We start from the raw sequence: 9,950 nt of genomic DNA, 5'->3' as shown, positions 1-9,950 counted from the left end.
CAACGCCAATGGACACAATGAACGCCCACGGCTTGTGGCTTCAGCGCGCGCTGCGTTTCTGGCACGACGTTCCAAATGCGTACAACCCACATTCTCTCTCTCTCTCTCTCTCTCTCTCATCACCCCATATGCATATAAGTGCGACTGAGGCGTCCACTGACCCAGGGAGCCAGTTATGTGCACTTGCTTTCCTTAAAATGGCACAACGTTCTCAATACCAACCCATGCTGTGCACATCTGTCACTACCGCCACATGGCTTAAAGCACGATTCAGGTGTCAAGTGCTCCAAGAGGGCAGTTATGCGCCTTTGCTTGCCAAGCTCCCGCTCCATCGGTTTCGCAGCTTAAAGCCCGACTAAGGTGTCCACTGCTCGTTTCAACAAACAACGGCGATGGCGACGCCGCGAGACACAGAAACGGGCGCCAAAGGACAGCGCTCTAAAACATTATCTGCTGGCAGACACCAGAAATACAAAGCTCGATATGTGGCCTTCGTTTAAGAGCGAAGCTGTTTGGCGCACGTTTCTGCGTCTCGCGGCGTTGCCGTCGCCGTGCCGTAGCCGTTGTCCGTTCTAACCAGCAGTGGACACCTTACTTGCGCTTTAAGCTGCGAAACTAATGGAGCGGGGGGTTGGAAAGCAGAGGGTAAAATTGGTACATTGGTTTTTCAGGAAAGGAAATGGCGCAGTATCTGTTTCACACATCTCGGTGCACACCTTAGTCAGAGGGGAGGCACATGCCGTCTTGGAACAGCGTACACCTCTATCGTGCTCTAAGCTATGTAGCGGTACTGACAGTTGTGCGCTGCATGCGTTGGCATAGACAACGTTGTGCCAGAAACGCGGCGCTGAAGCCATAGGACGTCGGCGTTCATTGTGTTCAATGGCGTTGACGTTGACAACGTTTTACACTCCGATCATTTGAAGGAAAGGAAGTGCGCATAACTGGCTTCCTGAATCAGTGGACGCATGTTCGTCAGGTGATCAGAGAGTGATGTGGGCTGCATGCGTTAGCGCTGACAATGGTGAGCGAACTCTCGCGATCAAACAATAAATGACACCTGCCAGGGTGGCAGGGTGGGTGAGGACATTAATATACATATTTTCACGACCAGAGGAGCCGGGAAGGAAGACGTCGGGAAGAATCCAAGACCGGGAGCCTTCTTTTAATTATGGAGCCAGCTTCCACGACACAGAACAGAACAGCGCGCCACGAGAGCCCACCGCCGCTTCGTCGTCGTCTTCGACTCAGCGCGGAGGCCGCGGGGCGCGTTAGGCGCGTGGCAATATAAAGGCAAACAGGAATTTCTTACCACTTATTCGGCAGAACATCCCGTTCCTTTCCCTCGTGACGCATCCCACGGCTGCGACAACCTCTCGAAATGCTTGCATAGACTTCATCTTTGAGAGCCAGGCATTGATGCAGCAAGTCGAGCAAATATCCATCAATTTTCCGATCGCGAAGCTTCCTTCATGACAATCAAAAACTGTTAATGGAGTGGTTCTTGAGGAAGGTGGTCGAAATTTGAGGAGCCCTTCACTACGGCGTCCCTCAAAGCCTGAGTTTCTTTCGGACGTTAAACCGCAATTCACCAAACCAATAAACCAAACAGTAATAATATCGATGTGCTACGCTCAAATTTCGCATGAGGAAGTAACGTAATCGTCGGTAATTTTTTGCTTTTCGCCTCCATTTAAACACGGCTGCCCCAACCGGGTTTAAACCCGGGTACTCCAGTCCAACAAGAGAAAACGCATCGCAAAGAAAGACACACTACGTGTGGCAAGAGCATAAACTTCAGCAGTTTTCAATTAGTCTCCCTTTATCTCATGAGGATATTGGCAGATAAACCCATAAATGTTAACTTCTATTTCGGTTGGTTAATTGGTTTATGGGGTTTAACGTCCCAAAGCGACTAAGGCTATGAGAGACGCCGTAGTAGAGGGCTCCGGAAATTTCGACCACCTGGGGTTCTTTAACGTGCACTGGCATCGCACAGTGCACGGGCCTCTAGAATTTCTCCTCCAAAGAAATTCAACTGCCGCGGTCGGTATCTTTTATATAATTCTTTGCTTTCCTTCTCGTGCTTCGCTGCATGCGCTATACAGTCAGTGTTTAGCAATGCTGTCACTGTTAGTGCCGCGAAAATTTACAACTAACTATTACATGACTGTATGTCCTTTGCATAAGCTTCTAGGATCTCAGAATCAGTTGAACGACGGGGCTGTACTAGCATTGCTCTGGTAGCGTTTCGTTTTCATGTGTGAACGGCGGCAGCAGTCGCCGTCGTGTTCTTGTTTCATAGCTTTTTTGTACCGAGCGACACTAGTCGCTGCCTTGGTGTTTTTTTCTTTGTGAGGGACTATGGTCCCTTTGTATGAATAATCAGTCCAATAAACTTCTCTTCAAGTCGTTTTCATGTCTCTGTTGCAACTCCTTCTATCGGCGCGCGGCACTGACAGTTGTCATTTTGTCGCGCAGTGGAGAACGGACAAAAGATTACCACATGCTCATTATCAAGCGTTAGCTTGACCAAGAACAGAGAACACACAGACACAGTGCTTGTGTCTGTGTGTTCTCTCTTCTTGGTGAGTTTTTTTTTGCGCAAAGAATTTTGATGACGTGTACAGCATAAGAAGGTTTTGTTTGGTTTATTGAGGTTTAACGTCCCAAAGCGACTCAGGCTATGAGGGACACCGTAGTGAAGGGCTCCGGAAATTTCGACCACCTGGGGTTCTTTAACGTGCGCTGACATCGCACAGTACATGGGCCTCTAGCATTTTGCCTCCATCGAAATTCAGCCGCAGAAGAAAAATTGTTTAACAGCACTTCGAATGCCCTAACTCAAGTAGTGTGGTCGTAATGCACATCTGAATACCTAAAAATTATGATTTTGGAGAACAAAGGCCGTCGGTACGAATCCCTGTAATGCGCTAAGCTTTGATTCTGCTATTAAGGCGGTACCCTTTAATGCTGCATCGTTGTAAGCAGGAGCTGACAGCAATGTCGCGCTTTTCAATTGGTCGAAATGATCGTGACGTCACAGTGCGCGAATTTCAATCGGGGCCAATTGTACTGGGGCTAATAACTATGCAACCAATTAAAGGGATGGTAGAGTGATGCTCCATGTTAGTGGGTCTGAGTTCATTGTGGACAAAATCAAAGCATTCCACTAGAGAGCCTACATGTTCGTCTTTCAGGGTGGTGACAGCTGGGCCCAAGGTTGCCTAACGGCGGCTGTGGCGGCTGCCAAACTTGACGGGCCGCCATCTTGGTCCCCAGCGTATGCCCTGCCTGCTTTGAGAAGCGCCCTGCTTGCTTGAGGAATATTGACAAAGCAGCTTTTCAAGAGCGTCCTCCTGCTGAACACGATCGAGATTGCAGGATCGATCGTTTACTGCGGCATTCACGTCTTTGGTAAAGGCTATTCGTAGAAGCGCGCGAGTACGCGTTTCGCAAATTCGTTGTCATCGATCGTTTCTCATATTCAGAATGTTGCTAAGGCGTAATTAACTTTTCCCAGGTGAAATCGTGCAACAGACAGGAAAACATCTGAGCATTAGCTATCAAGGTGGAAGTACTGTTACGCCGCTTCGTTTTGCCGGAATTACGTTTCCTTGGTGGCATTGAAGTAACGCGTCTGGCTTTTATCTCGGCTTTCTTCGATGTCATTTTTAATCTAGAAAACGGCTCTCTTTTTTGTTGTTAATTGCGTGAAGGCGCTGGATTGAATAGACAATGATTTCGTGAGTTCATTTTCAGGTTTTCTTACTTTATGTATATGTAAATTGTTCCGAACAAATTGTAAAACTACCAGTATTCTAGATTTACGCTATTATAACGATAAAATGTGTAACGTCGCCAATTGCGCATTTTTGTGCAGATACAAGGCGTTAAGGAGAGATTTTGCTAGGGTACCTCGCAAGCAATGCTTACACATTGCCGGAGCATTACCATTCTCAAAATAAGGCTTTGTTAATAATTCGACATATACGTGCTTTTCTGGCCTAAGAAATTAGACTTAGAGAGAAATAGAGAGAAATTAACAAATTAGCCAAAGAATTTAGGAAGCATAAATAATAAATTGTGGGGCAGGTTACACTCTCGTGTAAGACTGATGACACAGCGATGCTGTTTGAGTTTGGTTCGACTAAGTTAACCGTGATTATACTCATCATTTCTATCTGTTGTCTATAGTACCCCCCCCCCCCTCCCCAAGATCAACGAACACTCAGTCATCAGTACCTACAAGTATTTATTTCAGTACCATCCACGGATGCCTGCCGCGGTCGGGTTCGAACCACCCCCTCCCCCCCCCCCCAAGAAAAAAGAGAAAATGCGGCCATTAAATGCGTATTAAGGTGCATCGGCGAGCAATGTCGTTGCGTACGAAATGATGAAGTGCATGGAACTTAAACCTGCACTGACATCGCATAGCACAGGGACGCATTTTGCGTTTATAAAATAATAATAATTGGTTATGGAGGAAAGGAAATGGCGTATTATCTGTCTCACATGTCAGTGGACACCTGAACTATGCCGTAATAAAAGGTATAAAGTAGGGAGTGAACGAAGAAAGAGAGAAAGAGGTGCGTAGTGGTCTCCGGAATAATTCCGACCACCTGGGGATATTTAACGTGCACTGACATCGCACAGCACACGGGCGCTACCGTTTCGCTTCCATCGAAACTTGGCCAAAGCGGTTTGGTTCGAGCCGAGTGCAAAAAATCTCTGCCTCTCCCGTAACCGAGAGTAGAGTAAGCATGAAATGTTTACGGGCCTAATGTCATCTCGGTGGACACCCGAACCGCACCGTACAGGAAGGGAGGAACGCCACCACCCGTTCAGCGCGATGCCTTGTCATTTGAACGCAAGGTTTTTTGAGGAAAGGAAATGGCGCAGTAATTCTCTGCCATCTCGGTGGACACCCGAACCACACCGTAATGGAAGGGAGGAACGCCACCACCCGTTCGGCGCGATGTCTTGCCCTTTGAACGCAGCGCTTCTCCCCCGGGCCCCTGTGCGCCTGCGCGGCTTTGCTTCGATGCGCGAAGCCCCTAAGAGATCACGTATGACAACGAAGTGTATCGTGGCATTTATGTGCTTTTTGCACGCGTTATTAGAAATCGGAAATTATAATTCCGTGCATTATCAAACGCACAGCGACTGATATCTTGATAAACATTGAGAAGGCACTGGCAGCAGTTATCTTTTGTGACTCCTTTGGAGACCAACCAGCGCTTGCATGCCGGTCGCGTAGGAGGGCTTACAGAGTCTCGTTAAATCTCGCTAAGTCTCGTACGGTGCCCGGATGTTCTCGTTTCAGAGCCGGGATGACTGGAATTCAGTGCCCGGATGTTGGCTCTCGGTCTCGGCGTGACGTCACCACACTGCCGATAACGGGGGCTAAAAGCATTTCATGCTTAATAAGAAAAATGCTGCACGTAAACTAGGCCACAATTACACTACCCTCCGAGTCAATTCCGTGAAGCATCGTACAGAAACTGGCGAACTGAACGTGCCCAATGTATCGATTTAATGCGTAGCCATGCATTTATTGAGAAATATTATAGAAGGTGCTGTTGCGACACACAATAGCGCATTTATGACTCAACTGCCAAGTCGGCATAGCCTCAAGCGCCCTTTTATTTATATATATTTTAGTGGGGAAGACACACACAATTCACAACAGGTTACTTTATTGCAATGCTTGCCTGACATGCAACAACCTGCTCGACGAATCACAGGGGTACATGGGAAATCCAACAAGCATATAAACATATGTCCGAATTATGAACAGTAGTATCAGATTTCAAAGAGCACTTTGCCCAACAGGGTAAGGCATATAAAAGCAACATTGATCATTTTCGACTTTTTCAATGCATGCACTGAAAAAACAACCTGAAAATACAGCGGCTAGAAGCCAAAAAGCCAAAATGGGCTGCACAAGTGCACAATGCTAATGCGAGCAAAACAGAAATAACCATTTTACACAGGTGCACAATGCTGGTGCCAGCAAAGCAGACATAACCATTTTACGACAAATCAACTGGAGAAGAATACAGTTTGCTACACTGATCACAGTGGGAAAGCAATCAATGCGATAATACCTGCATAAGTTGTACTTTGAGCATGGACACATACACGAACAGAAATATTGGAGAAATCAACAGACATAAGGAAATTAATTACCTCAAACAAAACGCTGAAAATTACATGACATGGTAAAATAATGTACAGAACAAATACGTCGTTAGCAACGTGCACTTAGCTATGACAGCTATAAACCAAGTTAACAAAAGGCATGATTTGAATGAAAGCATGCCAGCGTTTCTTGGTTTTGGGTACCTTTTGCAAGCTGTGATGAACAGTAAAAAGCTCTTTCAGCTGTCTATAGAATTCAAAATGGACTTGAGAAGAAAACCACCCACATAAGCTATGATGTCGCACTCCGCAGTCGTCAGACCGATCACAAACAGGTTCTCCAACTCTTCAGACTGCTGGCTGGGGCCTTCTGCCAGCTTCTTCAGGCTTGGATCGAGGAGGTCAGCCAAATGATTACTGTCATCAATGTTGTAGCTAGACGACTTAGGTGTGTGCAGAAACTGGCTAACACAAATGGCCTTCAATGCGCATTTGACATCGTACGCACTACTGAGCCTCACTACTGAGAAAATATTTTCAAGGCAATCCTGGATTAACCTAGCAGTGAGGAGGTACAAGTATCCGCGCTTCGCCAGGAGCTCCTCCGACAGGCGCAGTACAACAGTTGTCGACACCAAGAGACCAGCTTGAGATGGCTTCCAGTGTGCAGTCACTCCCATGTTCATTCGACTGAATGTGGCACATGCAAGCTCCAAGGTTGTAACTGCTTCCTTGTGCTTCGAGAGATCAAAATGGCTTAAAGCGACGATGGGGTGTCGTGACGAAATCAAAGTGTACCATTTAGTCACAAGGTCAAAAAACCATGCAGTTGCTTCTGCTTGCGGCTTCAAGACGTTTTGCTTGATTAGATACCGAATGGCAGGAGGTGCTTCGCGGAACATTTGCACTGCGATGCTAACTTTCATTTTAGTGAAGTGTCCGTTGCTGATGTGAATGTCCGACAGTTTATTAGCAATTTTGAGGTCCTTGTTGCTATCATATTCGAGAACAGCTTTAACATGTTCAATGCTAACAGTTGTTCCTGGGATGCCGTGCTCCTTTGCTGTCTCTACCGCCAGGGTAAAACTTCCTGCAGGAAGAAGCTGACCACGAATATTTTTCAAAACGTGGGCAGGATCGGCCATGAAATATAGCTCCCTGCCATCCAAGTGGGGGTGTGCAACAGAGCAGATAGTTTCCGAGTGCCTGTGGCTTGAAAGTCCAAGGAGGCGCCACACTGCCCTGTTCGCTCCTCCCATGTCACTTGTCGCAACAAGCACTCTCAAAGAAACCTCGAAACAGAGCTCAATTAAACGAAACACTAGCTCCTTCAGAATCCTTCCGTCAGTTGAACGACCAGTGAAGTGGTAAGCGATGACTTGCTTCCATCTTGTGTTTAAACCCCCAACCATAAACACAAGTGCATGGTTGGCGACATTCGCAGTTGATTCCGGTAGAGTCGTACCTCCGAAAAGACAATCGAGGGAGGCATCATGTTCGAAGCCCTAGCTAATCTCCATTTCGTCCATGAAAAGCACGCAGTCTTTCTCAATGTCTTCCATTGTTTCTGCCTTGCGTTTTAAAACTTCCATCACCTCAGTGAGGATGCCAGGCAGGAAACGAATGTTCTGCATTCTTCGAATCAAGGTCCTGTTAGAAGGCAGCGGATATGACAAAGACCTGAGAAATTCGTAGCCTGTTGTACCGCATGCATGCTTGATTTGGAGAGCTGCTTGTATAGTCTTCTGCGACTACTTTCGAATCCTGGTTTTTGTTGCCAGAGCCTTTGTTTGATCTGGAGCAAGAAATGATTTTAGCGCACTTATTTCTTGCTCAGCTAACTTGATTTTCTTATTAAGACTGCGTACTTTTGACCTGGCTTGCTCATGCAGTCGTATCAAATTTTTACACTTCCTGTTTAGGTCGCTATTTTTTCTTCGCAGCTCAGCATTTTCTCGGCGCAACATCAGCAATGTGGGAGTTGCGCCGCCTGCAAGCATAAAGGCAGCTGGCGTGGTTGTTTGACCGTGTGGAGAAGCAGTGCTGTCTGCGTCATTTGCTACAATGTCGGGACGGAGATCTGGCAGAATGGCTGCTGACACATCATCATGGCTGGACTCAGGAGTGTCGTCTGTGTCACTTGATGCATTGTTGGAAGGCAGATTTGGTGGAGAGGCGGCTGCTGACGCACGATGACACCTCAAATCACCAATGTGGTCTGCACCATTCGCTGCCTTGTCTAGAGGACTCTTGGACTGTGCATTGTGGTCAGGAACCTTCCCGTCGCCAGGATGTAGAGGCAGCTGCGAAATGTCTCCAGGCGTGCAAACACGCTTGGTGCGAGACAAATTTGCAGGTGTCAAGGCACAAGTACGCTTCTTTGGAGACTTCCGGTGTTTTGGAGCGGCTGAAAAAAATCAAGGAAGCAAACATCACTACAATGAAATGCTTGCCTATGCTTTCTTATTTAGGAAACAGCTTAGATACCCATTTTTACTTTCACAGTAAAAATTACAGGAAAAATGATAGCATTTTTCTTGAATGAAATGCACCACCCAAAGCATTTTATGCACAGTTTCGAGTGCTTCGAGTAAAAAAATAAAATAAGGACAGGATACCTCTGTGCATTGGGCTAATGAGTTCAGATGTGTGTGTTTTTTTTTGTAAACATAAATTACATTTACGAATGTCGAAGCGAAATGGAACTTTTTTCTCTTCCAAAATAGATTTTACATATGTACTTACCACAATAGGGAAAATGAGTTGGGACAGCATCCGGCCTCAGCTTTTTCAATCCATCTAGCCTGTTCTGTTCAAAACTTGCGTCTTCAAAATGTGCCTTGAATAAAAAAAGACAGTTTTAACAAACTTATTTGAAAACACAATAAGTTGTTTCAGTTGCTGGAAACCTCATGTAATGAGGGCCACAATGGAAAATTTATTACCTGCTATTTTTTGCAATTACACATTTAGGCCATGCGGTCTATATTTCCCAATGATGCACCAAATGACCGACAGAAAGCGTATCTTGAACCATTCAAATATTTTATACGCGCGTCGAAATTACGAATTACCATAAACATATCAAGTTTGTTTTCACAGTATGTGAAAGAAATCGCGCCCTACATTACCATGAAATACACGAGAGGGCATAATTATGTGCTGGTTGAACGAAAAATATTTCATCCAAATCACTTGGTTGTTCGTGCCTAAAACACCATACGCGACCTTATCATTAAATCACCACAATCGGCTTTTACGGCCATGCTTGTTTGAGCTACGTTTGACAAGTTTCGCAGTGCATGACTTCGGTTTTTATCTTTTGCACTCAGGCCAGTCAATTACTTTTAATAACACGGTAAAAAAAGGATCAATCATAAATTCTACACCCGTGCAGAATTGCAGTACGAACAACTCAGCGATTTATTTTCTTCGCAGATACAATAAATATGCAGCACACTGCGTACACAGCCGATTGCCGAACGTAGCTGAACGATGCGTAAAACTGAACTGCGGGGCATTCCAAGATTGAAATGCGACTGCCAAGTTAGAACATGTTGCTGGCAACACTGGTCAACGGCGGGCGGCGGCACGAGCCAGGTCAAAAGGTGACACCACCCTAAAAAGACGGAGGCGCGCAACATGTAGGCTCCCTACATTCCACAAACATGTAGCGCCCTCTAGTATCGAGCTTAATGAAAAGCTTCAGTCACGCTCGTCGCGAAGCCCAGCAGATCTAAGTCCTTAGCTTGCACGAGGCACAATGCATCCGGCATGGGCCTTCTTTCAAACCAGCGGTTCAGTAG

At 46.2% G+C, this 9,950-nt stretch overlaps 1 pseudogene; it reads right to left on the bottom strand.

Moving 5' to 3' along the window:
• Nucleotides 1-5,979: 5,979 nt before the first annotated feature.
• On the bottom strand, nucleotides 5,980-9,920 carry LOC149366922 (uncharacterized; annotated as a pseudogene).
• Nucleotides 9,921-9,950: the final 30 nt, after the last annotated feature.

Source organism: Amblyomma mixtum, chromosome 1, assembly GCF_055824585.1.
Source record: "Amblyomma mixtum isolate Tamu chromosome 1, ASM5582458v1, whole genome shotgun sequence".
In the NCBI taxonomy this organism is placed as follows: Eukaryota; Metazoa; Arthropoda; class Arachnida; order Ixodida; family Ixodidae; genus Amblyomma; species Amblyomma mixtum.
The sequence above is the reverse complement of the archived record's forward strand: the minus strand, read 5'-3'. Positions and strand labels throughout refer to the sequence as shown.